This window comes from Rhinoderma darwinii, chromosome 7 (genome assembly GCF_050947455.1).
Source record: "Rhinoderma darwinii isolate aRhiDar2 chromosome 7, aRhiDar2.hap1, whole genome shotgun sequence".
Lineage (NCBI taxonomy): Eukaryota > Metazoa > Chordata > Amphibia > Anura > Rhinodermatidae > Rhinoderma > Rhinoderma darwinii.
Window position 1 is genome coordinate 138,086,509 of NC_134693.1, and position 15,834 is coordinate 138,102,342.

A 15,834-nucleotide genomic window follows, 5' to 3' on the forward strand; every position below is an offset into this window, starting at 1 on the left:
CAGCACCCTGGACAGTGACTATTTACAGACGTCTCCTAGCAACGCTCCCGTCATTACGGGAGCCCCATTGACTTCCTCAGTCTGGCTGTAGACCTAGAAATACATAGGTCCAGCCAGAATGAAGAAATGTCATGGTAGTAAAACCAATACGCTCCGCAGCACACATAAGATCTGCGGACTTCATTGCGGAATTTTGACTCTCCATTGAAGTCAATGGAGAAATTCCGCCATGAGTCCGCCACTGCTCCGCAACAGACAGAGCATGCTGCGGACACCAAATTCCGCTCCGCAGCCTATGCTCCGCAGCGGAATTGTACGCATCGTGTAAACGAACACTGCTAAATTAAAGTGAAAGTCAATGGAGAAACGGCTCCGCTGCGGATTAACGCTGCGGAGTGTCCGCAGCGGAATTTAAGTGAAATTCCGCTATGTGTGAACCCGCCCTAATACTGCCCCCTATATACAAGAATATAAATACTATAATACTGCTCCTATATACAAGAATATAACTACTATAATACTGCCCCTATATACAAGAATATAACTACTATAATACTGCTCCTATATACAAGAATATAACTACTATAATACTGCACCCTATATACAAGAATATAACCACTATAATACTGCTCCTATATACATGAATATAACTACTATAATACTGCTCCCCTATATACAAGAATAGAACTACTATAATACTGCCTCCTATATACAAGAATATAACTACTATAATACTGCTCCCTATATACAAGAATATAACTACTATAATACTGCCCCCATATACAAGAATATAACTACTATAATACTGCCTCCTATATACAAGAATATAACTACTATAATACTGCCTTTATATACAAGAATATAACTACTATAATACTGCCTCCTATATACAAGAATATAACTACTATAATACTGCCCCCTATATACAAGAATATAACTACTATAATACTGCCCCTATATACAAGAATATAACTACTATAATACTGCCTCCTATATACAAGAATATAACTACTATAATACTGCCCCTATATACAAGAATATAACTACTATAATACTGCTCCTATATACAAGAATATAACTACTATAATACTGCCCCCCTATATACAAGAATATAACTACTATAATACTGCTCCCTATATACAAGAATATAACTACTATAATACTGCCCCCCTATATACAAGAATATAACTACTATAATACTGCCCCTATATACAAGAATATAACTACTATAATACTGCTCCTATATACAAGAATATAACTACTATAATACTGCCCCCCTATATACAGGAATATAACTACTATAATACTGCCCCCTATATACAAGAATATAACTACTATAATACTGCCCCCCTATATACAAGAATATAACTACTATAATACTGCTCCCTATATACAAGAATATAACTATTATAATACTGCTCCTATATACAAGAATATAACTACTATAATACTGCCCCCTATATACAAGAATATATCTACTATAATACTGCTCCTATATACAAGAATATACCTACTATAATACTGCCCCCTATATACAAGAATATAACTACTATATTACTGCCTCCTATATACAAGAATATAACTACTATAATACTGCCACTATATACAAGAATATAACTACTATAATACTGCCCCCTATATACAAGAATATAACTATTATAATACTGCCCCTATATACAAGAATATAACTACTATAATACTGCCCCCTATATACAAGAATATAACTACTATAATACTGCCCCCTATATACAAGAATATAACTACTATAATACTGCCTGCTATATACAAGAATATAACTACTATAATACTGTTCCTATATACAAGAATATAACTACTATAATACTGCCCCCTATATACAAGAATATAACTACTATAATACTGCCCCCTATATACAAGAATATAACTACTATAATACTGCCCCCTATGTACAAGAATATAACTACTATAATACTGCCCCTATATACAAGAATGTTTCTACTATAATACTGCCCCCTATATACAAGAATATAACTACTATAATACTGCTCTTATATACAAGAATATAACTACTATAATACTGCCCCTATATACAAGAATATAACTACTATAATACTGCCCCTTATATACAAGAATATAACTACTATAATACTGCCTCCTATATACAAGAATATAACCACTATAATACTGCTCCTATATACAAGAATATAACTACTATAATACTGCCCCCTATATACAAGAATATAACTACTATAATACTGCCCCTTATATACAAGAATATAACTACTATAATACTGCCTCCTATATACAAGAATATAACCACTATAATACTGCTCCTATATACAAGAATATAACTACTATAATACTTCCCCTATATACAAGAATATAACTACTATAATACTGCCCCATATATACACAAGAATATAACTACTATAATACTGCTCCTATATACAAGAATATAACTACTATAATACTGCTCCTATATACAAGAATATAACTACTATAATACTGCCCCTATATACAAGAATATTTCTACTATAATACTGCCCCCCTATGTACAAAAATATAACTGTTATAATACTGCCCCCTATATACAAGAATATAACTACTATAATACTGCCCCTATATACAAGAATATAATTACTATAATACTGCTCCTATATACAAGAATATAACTACTATAATACTGCTCCTATATACAAGAAAATAACTACTATAATACTGCCCCTATATACAAGAATATAACTACTATAACACTGCTCCCTATATACAAGAATATAACTACTATAATACTGCCCCCTATATACAAGAATATAGCTACTATAATACTGCCCCCTATATACAAGAATATAACTACTATAATACTGCCCCCTATATACAAGAATATAACTACTATGATACTGCCTCCTATGTACAAGAATATAACTACTATAATACTGCCCCCTATATACAAGAATATAACTACTATAATACTGCCCCCTGTATACAAGAATATAACTACTATAATACTGCTCCTATATACAAGAATATAACGACTATAATACTGCCCCATATATACAAGAATATAGCTACTATCATACTGCCCCATATATACAAGAATATAACTACTATAATACTGCCCCCAATATTCAAGAATATAACTACTATAATACTGCTCCTATATACAAGAATATAACTGCTATTATACTGCCCCTATATGCAAGAATATAACTACTATAATACTGCCCCCTATATACAAGAATATAACTACTATAATACTGCTCCTATATACAAGAATATAACTACTATAATACTGCCCCCAATATTCAAGAATATAACTACTATAATACTGCTCCTATATACAAGAATATAACGACTATAATACTGCCCCATATATACAAGAATATAGCTACTATCATACTGCCCCATATATACAAGAATATAACTACTATAATACTGCCCCCAATATTCAAGAATATAACTACTATAATACTGCTCCTATATACAAGAATATAACTGCTATTATACTGCCCCTATATGCAAGAATATAACTACTATAATACTGCCCCCTATATACAAGAATATAACTACTATAATACTGCTCCTATATACAAGAATATAACTACTATAATACTGCCCCCAATATTCAAGAATATAACTACTATAATACTGCTCCTATATACAAGAATATAACTACTATAATACTGTCCCTATATACAAGAATATAACTACTATAATACTGCTCCTATATACAAGAATATAACTACTATAATACTGCTCCTATATACAAGAATATAACTGCTATTATACTGCCCCTATATGCAAGAATATAACTACTATAATACTGCCCCCTATATACAAGAATATAACTACTATAATACTGCTCCTATATACAAGAATATAACTACTATAATACTGCCCCCAATATTCAAGAATATAACTACTATAATACTGCTCCTATATACAAGAATATAACTACTATAATACTGTCCCTATATACAAGAATATAACTACTATAATACTGCTCCTATATACAAGAATATAACTACTATAATACTGCTCCTATATACAAGAATATAACTGCTATTATACTGCCCCTATATGCAAGAATATAACTACTATAATACTGCCCCCTATATACAAGAATATAACTACTATAAGGGCGGGTTCACACATGGCGGATTTTCACTTAAATTCCGCTGCGGACACTCCGCAGCGTTAATCCGCAGCGGAGCCGTTTCTCCATTGACTTTCACTTTAATTTAGCAGTGTTCGTTTACACGATGCGTACAATTCCGCTGCGGAGCATAGGCTGCGGAGCGGAATTTGGTGTCCGCAGCATGCAAGGGATGTTGCGGAGCAGTGGCGGACTGGTTGCGGACTCATGGCGGAATTTCTCCATTGACTTCAATGGAGATTCTAAGTTCCGCAATGAAGTCCGCAGCTGTCATGCACATGTTATGTGTGGTGCGGAGCGTATTGGTTTTTTAACATGACATTTCTTCATTCTGGCTGGACCTATGTATTTCTAGGTCTACAGCCAGACTGAGGAAGTCAATGGGGCTCCCGTAATGACGGGAGCGTTGCTAGGAGACGTCAGTAAATAGTCACTGTCCAGGGTGCTGAAAGAGTTAAGCGATCGGCAGTAACTGTTTCTGCACCCGGGACAGTGACTACCGATCTCAATATACATGTATCTGTAAAAAAACATATAAGTTCATACTTACCGAGAACTCCCTGTTTCTGTCTCCAGTCCGGCCTCCCAGGATGACGTTTCAGTGTAAGTGACGGCTGCAGCCAATCACAGGCCAAGCACAGGCTGCAGCGGTCACATGGACTGGCGCGTCATCCAGGGAGGTCGGGCTGGATGCCGAAGGAGGGACGCGTCATCAAGACAACGGGCGGTAAGTATGAATTTCTTTTACTTTCACTAGGGAAAGTGCTGTCCCTTCTCTCTATCCTGCACTGATAGGGAGAAGGGAAGCACTTTTCCCGCAGTCCGCAGCAGCTAGTCCGCATCAATTTTCTGCACATTTTGTGCAGATCCGCAGCCGTAATCCGCAACCCGGATTAGGTGCGGCATTGATGCGGACAGTTGCGGAGGAATTCCGCCATGTGTGGTCATGCCCTAATACTGCTCCTATATACAAGAATATAACTACTATAATACTGCCCCCAATATTCAAGAATATAACTACTATAATACTGCTCCTATATACAAGAATATAACTACTATAATACTGCTCCTATATACAAGAATATAACTACTATAATACTGTCCCTATATACAAGAATATAACTACTATAATACTGTTCCCTATATACAAGAATATAACTACTATAATACTGCTCCTATATACAAGAATATAACTACTATAATACTGCTCCTATATACAGGAATATAACTACTATAATACCGCCCCCTATATACAAGAATATAACTAATATATTACTGCTCCTATATACAAGGATATAACTACTATAATACTGCCCCCTATATACACAAGAATATAACTACTATAATACTGCTCCTATATACAAGAATATAACTACTATAATACTGCCCCTATATACAAGAATATAACTACTATAATACTGCCCCTATATACAAGAATATAACTACTATAATACTGCTCCTGTGTACAAGAATATAACTACTATAATACTGCTCCTATATACAAGAATATAACTACTATAATACTGCCCCTATATACAAGAATATAACTACTATAAGGGCGGGTTCACACATGGCGGAATTGCACTTAAATTCCGCTGCGGACACTCCGCAGCGTTAATCCGCAGCGGAGCCGTTTCTACATTGACTTTCACTTTAATTTAGCAGTGTTCGTTTACACGATGCGTACAATTCCGCTGCGGAGCATAGGCTGCGGAGCGGAATTTGGTGTCCGCAGCATGCTCTGTCTGTTGCGGAGCAGTGGCGGACTCATGGCGGAATTTCTCCATTGACTTCAATGGAGATTCAAAGTTCCGCAATGAAGTCCGCAGCTGTCATGCACATGTCATGTGTGCTGCGGATGCGTCTTGCTTTTTTAACTTGACATTTCTTCATTCTGGCTGGACCTATGTATTTCTAGGTCTACAGCCAGACTGAGGAAGTCAATGGGGCTCCCGTAATGACGGGAGCGTTGCTAGGAGACGTCAGTAAATAGTCACTGTCCAGGGTGCTGAAAGAGTTAAGCGATCGGCAGTAACTGTTTCTGCACCCGGGACAGTGACTACCGATCCCAATATACATGTATCTGTAAAAAAAAATGAAGTTCGTACTTACCGAGAACTCCCTGTTTCTGTCTCCAGTCCGGCCTCCCAGGATGACGTTTCAGTGTAAGTGACGGCTGCAGCCAATCACAGGCCAAGCACAGGCTGCAGCGGTCACATGGACTGGCGCGTCATCCAGGGAGGTCGGGCTGGATGCCGAAAGAGGGACGCGTCACCAAGACAACGGCCGGTAAGTATGAAAATCGTTTACTTTCACTAGGGAAAGTGCTGTCCCTTCTCTCTATCCTGCACTGATAGGGAGAAGGGAAGCACTTTTCCCGCAGTCTGCAGCAGCTAGTCCGCATCAATGTACTGCACATTTTGTGCAGATCCGCTGCAGAATCTGCAACGCAGATTCTGTGCGGCATCGATGCGGACAGTTGCGGAGGAATTCCGCCATGTGTGGTCATGCCCTAATACTGCCCCTATATACAAGAATATAACTACTATAATACTGCTCCTATATACAAGAATATAACTACTATAATACTGCCCCCTATATACAAGAATATAACTACTATAATACTGCCCCCTATATACAAGAATATAACTACTACAATACTGCCCCCTATATACAAGAATATAACTACTATAATACTGCCCCCTATATACAAGAATATAACTACTATAATACTGCCTCTATATACAAGAATATAACTACTATAATACTGCCCCCTATATACAAGAATATAACTACTATAATACTGCCCCCTATATATAAGAATATAACTACTATAATACTGCCCCCTATATACAAGAATATAACTACTATAATACTGCCTCCTATATACAAGAATATAACTACTATAATACTGCCCCTATATACAAGAATACAACTACTATAATACTGATCCTATATACAAGAATATAACTACTATAATACTGCCCCCTATATACAAGAATATAACTACTATAATACTGCTCCTATATACAAGAATATAACTACTATAATGCTGCTCCTATATACAAGAATATAACTACTATAATACTGCCCCTATATACAAGAATATAACTACTATAATACTGCCCCCTATATACAAGAATATAACTACTATAATACTGCCCCCTATGTACAAAAATATAACTGTTATAATACTGCCCATTTATGGACAATAATACAGAAATCAATAGGATAGAATACAATGAGAGGAGCCATAAAAACATAAATATTGTGAAGTTAGATACTGAGTGACACCAGATTACGTTTCCTGTATACCGTCGGCGCACGTCATGAATCCTATAACATGTTATTTACATAATATACCTAGAAATCTAAAGTGCAGGGCGCTGTCTTGTGTTAACCAATCAGTAGACAGATCCACCCTAGCCTCCCGAGGGGCTGGCCCAATCAGTGATGAGCATGCACACACACCCTGGTTACTCTGGTTCAGTGACCCGGTCGTTGGCAGACATTGTGCCCAGGATTTCTGTTAGCCATAAACGGACTGTGAAAGTCATTACGTTCCGCAGACAAATAACCTCAAATTTGCGCAGTTCATGAGATTTGAAGGAGATTTCTGTCTATGATGAGAGCGAAATGACAAATGTCCCTAAAATCTCCAAAGACTTTCATTGCTCATGTTTGATAGTTTCAGTACTGAGACACGTGGATTACCTAAATTGCAAAAACACATAGCGTAGGGGTATGGCAGCAATTTTAGGTAATTTCACCCACAGCGCCTATGGCAATGCCCCCTGTCAACACTGACTGTCCTGTGTGGGAGCTGGCACCTCCGGACTTGCTGACCTTTAATGACTGAACAGATCAAATTCACATATTCACCTCTGATGTTATTCGCAACGAAGCTATGAGACGAAGCTGCACCGCTAACGCACTTGAAGAAAACTGCGCAGATTTGCCACAGTTGGCAGCGATTGCTTATCTATGGAGGGCAGTTATGGCACATGTTTGTAGCGTGCCACGTTATCCCCTGTTAAAGTCATTATAAGCAAAATGGCCACAAACTGCGGCATAATAATATGCTGAGGTTTAAAAAAAACAAAAAACGGTATATGAAATTGCGCAACTCTGTGCCGCACTGAGTGAAAGTTCAGAATGCCATGTGATCTCATCCTAATACCAGACCCATAAACCTGCAAATGTATTGTCCAACAATCCTAGACTCAAGAGCTTGCAATCTATCAATTAAATTTTTGGGATTCCGTCAGCTGTCAGTGTAGGTGCACCATTCATTAAAACATCTGCGCCTAATTTACGCAAGCCGTGTTACGTGATCTGTCGTCCATGGGTTCCATTTTAGAAAATAAAAATATTTTTTGTACTAATAGTTCGTTACATTGTATCAGCGCAGGGGAGACGTATCAGCCTTGAGTCCACTACAATTGTATCCAGTCTGGACCATCCTCTTTGCACTTAACAACCTGGACAACAGTCTGCTACATTTTACCTGCACTGATACATTGCAACAAACTATCCCGACAGGAGAGAGATTTGTGCTGCTGATGTGTTTAGCTCACTGATAACTGTCTAGACTGCATACAACTGTAACAAACCTTCAGGTGTCAGAAGCATTAGGTCAGGAAGGCGTTTTAGCCTTTGAATGTATGCAGTCAATGTTTCCATTCACTGACAGCAAGCAAAGTTGTTTTTTTTGTTTTTTTTTAAAAGGTGAAGAATAGAAGCAAAAAGTATATTAGAAAGTTGCAGAACTTTTCATTATATAATGATTAAGGTTTATTAATATTGGAAAATCCCTTTAATTCACAAGGGGTAAGAAGAAAGGCCACAAAGGTAGAAGTCATATAGGAATAGGCAGGTAACCCCCCAGAGGACTCACCTGGAGACGGGACACAGTAAAACGTTCAGCCGGGCTTAGTCCGTCACTGCAGAGTTTGGAGCTATTTTCTATAAGGAGGAGGTGGGGGAGCAGAGGAGGAGTCGCAGCGGGACGAGATCCAGGGAGGTTTTACTGATAACTACTGTAACACTCAGGGCAATGTGCGAAGGGGTCAGGGCAGACTCATCCTTCATAACTCAAGGCTGGAGATACACAAAACTGACAGATCAGGAGGAGAAGAGAAAAAGTAGATCAAACAGAGGAAGTGCTGGTGCTAGACACAAGGGGGCGCTCTAAGAAGGGAGGGAACCATAGCAAAATACAATCCCTGATCCTCATAATTGCATTCTCTAATCCTGATCCTTGATCAACCTGCTCGTTCTACACTGGTGGTCCGTGACCTGTGGCTCTCCAGCCATTGTAAATTTACAACTACCAGCATGTCTGGAGGGCCAGTTGGAGTAGAATGTTGTGTAACAAAAATTGCAGTTCTGTTCAGTTTCCTTGTCAGGCTAATTATTATTTAAAAGTGCTCCTATATACAAGAATATAACTACTATAATACTGCTCCTATATACAAGAATATAACTACTATAATACTGCCCCCTATATACAAGAATATAACTACTATAATACTGCCCCTATATACAAGAATATAACTACTATAATACTGCCCCTATATACAAGAATATAACTACTATAATACTGCCCCTATATACAAGAATATAACTACTATAATACTGCCCCTATATACAAGAATATAACTACTATAATACTGCCCCCTAGATACAAGAATATAACTACTATAATACTGCCCCCTATATACAAGAATATAACTACTATAATACTGCTCCTATATACAAGAATATAACTACTATAATACTGCCCCTATATACAAGACTATAACTACTATAATACTGCCTCTATATACAAAGAATATAACTACTATAATACTGCCCCTATATACAAGAATATAACTACTATAATACTGCTCCTATATACAAGAATATACCTACTATAATACTGCCCCCTATATACAAGAATATAACTACTATAATACTGCCCCCTATATACAAGAATATAACTACTATAATACTGCTCCTATATACAAGAATATAACTACTATAATACTGCCCCTATATACAAGAATATAACTACTATAATACTGCCTCTATATACAAAGAATATAACTACTATAATACTGCACCTATATACAAGAATATAACTACTATAATACTGCTCCTATATACAAGAATATACCTACTATAATACTGCCCCCTATATACAAGAATATAACTACTATAATACTGCCCCCTATATACAAAAATATAACTACTATAATACTGCCCCCTATATACAAGAATATAACTACTATAATACTGCCCCCTATATACAAGAATATAACTACTATAATACTGCCCCTATATACAAGAATATAACTACTATAATACTGCCCCTATATACAAGAATATAACTACTATAATACTGCCCCTATATACAAGAATATAACTACTATAATACTGCTCCTATATACAAGAATATACCTACTATAATACTGCCCCCTATATACAAGAATATAACTACCATAATACAGCTCCCTATATACAAGAATATAACTACTATAATACTGCTCCCTATATACAAGAATATAACTACTATAATACTGCCCCCTATATAGAAGAATATAACTACTTTAAGGGCGGGTTCACACATGGCGGATTTTCACTTAAATTCCGCTGCGGACACTCCGCAGCGTTAATCCGCAGCGGAGCCGTTTCTCCATTGACTTTCACTTTAATTTAGCAGTGTTCGTTTACACGATGCGTACAATTCCGCTGCGGAGCATAGGCTGCGGAGCGGAATTTGGTGTCCGCAGCATGCAAGGGATGTTGCGGAGCAGTGGCGGACTGGTTGCGGACTCATGGCGGAATTTCTCCATTGACTTCAATGGAGATTCTAAGTTCCGCAATGAAGTCCGCAGCTGTCATGCACATGTTATGTGTGGTGCGGAGCGTATTGGTTTTTTAACATGACATTTCTTCATTCTGGCTGGACCTATGTATTTCTAGGTCTACAGCCAGACTGAGGAAGTCAATGGGGCTCCCGTAATGACGGGAGCGTTGCTAGGAGACGTCAGTAAATAGTCACTGTCCAGGGTGCTGAAAGAGTTAAGCGATCGGCAGTAACTGTTTCTGCACCCGGGACAGTGACTACCGATCTCAATATACATGTATCTGTAAAAAAACATATAAGTTCATACTTACCGAGAACTCCCTGTTTCTGTCTCCAGTCCGGCCTCCCAGGATGACGTTTCAGTGTAAGTGACGGCTGCAGCCAATCACAGGCCAAGCACAGGCTGCAGCGGTCACATGGACTGGCGCGTCATCCAGGGAGGTCGGGCTGGATGCCGAAGGAGGGACGCGTCATAAAGACAACGGGCGGTAAGTATGAATTTCTTTTACTTTCACTAGGGAAAGTGCTGTCCCTTCTCTCTATCCTGCACTGATAGGGAGAAGGGAAGCACTTTTCCCGCAGTCCGCAGCAGCTAGTCCGCATCAATTTTCTGCACATTTTGTGCAGATCCGCAGCCGTAATCCGCAACCCGGATTAGGTGCGGCATTGATGCGGACAGTTGCGGAGGAATTCCGCCATGTGTGGTCATGCCCTAATACTGCCCCTATACACAAGAATATAACTACTATAATACTGCCCCCTATATACAAGAATATAACTACTATAATACTGCTCCCTATATGCAAGAATATAACTACTATAATACTGCCCATATATACAAGAATATATCTACTATAATACTGCCCCCTATATACAAGAATATAACTACTATAATACTGCCCCTATATAGAATAATATAACTATTATAATACTGCTCCTATATACAAGAATATAACTACTATAATACTGCCCCCTATATACAACAATATAACTACTATAATACTGCCCCCTATATACAAGAATATAACTACTATAATACTGCTCCCTATATACAAGAATATAACTACTATAATACTGCCCATATATACAAGAATATATCTACTATAATACTGCCCCTTATATACAAGAATATAACTGCTATAATACTGCCCCCTATATAGAATAATATAACTATTATAATACTGCTCCCTATATACAAGAATATAACTACTATAATACTGCCCATATATACAAGAATATATCTACTATAATACTGCCCCCAATAAACAAGAATATAACTACTATAATACTGCCCCCTATATAGAATAATATAACTACTATAATACTGCTCCAATATACAAGAATATAACTACTATAATTCTGCCCCTATATACAAGAATATAATTACTATAATACTGCTCCCTATATACAAGAATATAACTACTATACTACTGCCCCCTATATACAAGAATATAACTACTATAATACTGCCCCTTATATACAAGAATATAACTACTATAATACTGCCCCCTATATAGAATAATATAACTACTATAATACTGCTCCAATATACAAGAATATAACTACTATAATTCTGCCCCTATATACAAGAATATAATTACTATAATACTGCTCCCTATATACAAGAATATAACTACTATACTACTGCCCCCTACATACAAGAATATAACTACTATAATACTGCCCCCTATATAAAAGAATATAACTACTATAAGGGCGGGTTCACACATAGCGGAATTTCACTTAAATTCCGCTGCGGACACTCCGCAGCGTTAATCCGCAGCGGAGCCGTTTCTCCATTGACTTTCACTTTAATTTAGCAGTGTTCGTTTACACGATGCGTACAATTCCGCTGCGGAGCATAGGCTGCGGAGCGGAATTTGGTGTCCGCAGCATGCTCTGTCTGTTGCGGAGCAGTGGCGGACTGGTTGCGGACTCATGGCGGAATTTCTCCATTGACTTCAATGGAGAGTCAAAATTCCGCAATGAAGTCCGCAGATGTTATGTGTGGTGCGGAGCGTAACTTGACATTTCCTCATTCTGGCTGGACCTATGTATTTCTAGGTCTACAGCCAGACTGAGGAAGTCAATGGGGCTCCCGTAATGACGGGAGCGTTGCTAGGAGACGTCTGTAAATAGTCACTGTCCAGGGTGCTGAAAGAGTTACGCGATCGGCAGTAACTGTTTCTGCACCCGGGACAGTGACTACCGATCTCAATATACATGTATCTGTCAAAAAAAATATAAGTTCATACTTACCGAGAACTCCCTGTGTCTGTCTCCAGTCCGGCCTCCCAGGATGACGTTTCAGTGTAAGTGACGGCTGCAGCCAATCACAGGCCAAGCACAGGCTGCAGCGGTCACATGGACTGGAGCGTCATCCAGGGAGGTCGGGCCGGATGCCGAAAGAGGGACGCGTCACCAAGACAACGGGCGGTAAGTATGAATTTCTTTGACTTTCACTAGGGAAAGTGCTGTCCCTTCTCTCTATCCTGCACTGAATAGGGAGAAGGGAAGCACTTTTCCTGCAGTCCGCAGCGGCCAGTCCGCATCAATTTTCTGCACATTTTGTGCAGATCCGCTGCAGAATCTGCAACGCAGATTCTGTGCGGCATTGATGCGGACAGTTGCGGAGGAATTCCGCCATGTGTGGTCATGCCCTAATACTGCTCCCTATATACAAGAATATAACTACTATAATACTGCCCATATATACAAGAATATATCTACTATAATACTGCCCCCTATATACAAGAATATAACTACTATAATACTGCCCCCTATATAGAATAATATAACTACTATAATACTGCCCCCTATATAGAATAATATAACTATTATAATACTGCTCCCTATATACAAGAATATAACTACTATAATACTGCCCATATATACAAGAATATATCTACTATAATACTGCCCCCAATATACAAGAATATAACTACTATAATACTGCCCCCTATATAGAATAATATAACTACTATAATACTGCTCCAATATACAAGAATATAACTACTATAATTCTGCCCCTATATACAAGAATATAATTACTATAATACTGCTCCCTATATACAAGAATATAACTACTATACTACTGCCCCCTATATACAAGAATATAACTACTATAATACTTCCCCCTATATACAAGAATATAACTACTATAATACTGCTCCCTATATACAAGAATATAACTACTATAATACTGCCCATATATACAAGAATATATCTACTATAATACTGCCCCCTATATACAAGAATATAACTACTATAATACTGCTCCTATATACAACAATATAACTACTATAATACTGCCCCCTATATAGAATAATATAACTATTATAATACTGCTCCTATATACAAGAATATAACTACTATAATACTGCCCCCTATATACAAGAATATAACTACTATAATACTGCCCCCTATATACAAGAATATAACTACTATAATACTGCCCCCTATATACAAGAATATAACTACTATAATACTGCCCCCTATATAGAATAATATAACTATTATAATACTGCTCCTATATACAAGAATATAACTACTATAATACTGCCCCCTATATAGAATAATATAACTATTATAATACTGCTCCTATATACAAGAATATAACTACTATAATACTGCCCCAAATACAAGAATATAACTACTATAATACTGCCCCCTATATACAAGAATATAACTACTATAATACTGCCCTTATATACAAGAATATAACTACTATAATACTGCCCCCTATATACAAGAATATAACTACTATAATACTGCCCATATATACAAGAATATATCTACTATAATACTGCCCCCTATATACAAGAATATAACGACTATAATACTGCCCCTATATAGAATAATATAACTATTATAATACTGCTCCTATATACAAGAATATAACTACTATAATACTGCCCCCTATATACAAGAATATAACTACTATAATACTGCTCCTATATACAAGAATATAACTACTATAATACTGCCCCCTATATAGAATAATATAACTATTATAATACAGCCCCCTATATACAAGAATATAACTACTATAATACTGCCCTTATATACAAGAATATAACTACTATAATACTGCCCCCTATATACAAGAATATAACTACTATAATACTGCTCCTATATACAAGAATATAACTACTATAATACTGCTCCCTATATACAAGAATATAACTACTATAATACTGCTACTATATACAAGAATATAACTACTATAATACTGCCCCTATATACAAGAATATAACTACTATAATACTGCTCCAATATACAAGAATATAACTACTATAATACTGCCCCTATATACAAGAATATAACTACTATAATACTGCCCCCTGTATACAAGAATATAACTACTATAATACTGCCTCCTATATACAAGAATATAACTACTATAATACTGCCCCTATATACAAGAATATAACTACTATAATACTGCCCCATATATTCAAGAATATAATTACTATAATACTGCCCCCTATATACAAGAATATAACTACTATAATACTGCCCCCTATATAGAATAATATAACTATTAGGGTATGTGCACACACACTAATTACGTCCGTAATTGACGGACGTATTTCGGCCGCAAGTCCCGGACCGAACACAGTGCAGGGAGCCGGGCGCCTAGCATCATACTTATGTACGACGCTAGGAGTCCCTGCCTCTCCGTGGAACTACTGTCCCGTACTGAAAACATGATTACAGTACGGGACAGTTGTCCTGCAGCGAGGCAGGGACTCCTAGCATCGTACATAAGTATGATGCTAGGAGCCCGGCTCCCTGCACTGTGTTCGGTCCGGGACTTGCGGCCGAAATACGTCCGTCAATTACGGACGTA

At 37.3% G+C, this 15,834-nt stretch overlaps 1 protein-coding gene across 2 annotated transcripts in view; it reads right to left on the bottom strand.

The window, feature by feature from the left end:
• The window catches only part of ALDH1L1 (aldehyde dehydrogenase 1 family member L1), a 62,995-nt gene that overhangs the window by 42,438 nt on the left and 4,723 nt on the right, over positions 1 to 15,834 (bottom strand). The window contains exon 1 of one of the 2 annotated variants that reach the window (XM_075831803.1): positions 9,030 to 9,227. The exons of the other annotated variant lie outside the window; for it this stretch is intronic. The gene's annotated coding sequence lies outside the window, so the exon portion shown is untranslated. Of the gene's footprint in view, positions 1 to 9,029; positions 9,228 to 15,834 lie in introns of those variants that run through there. 2 annotated transcript variants of the gene reach the window in all.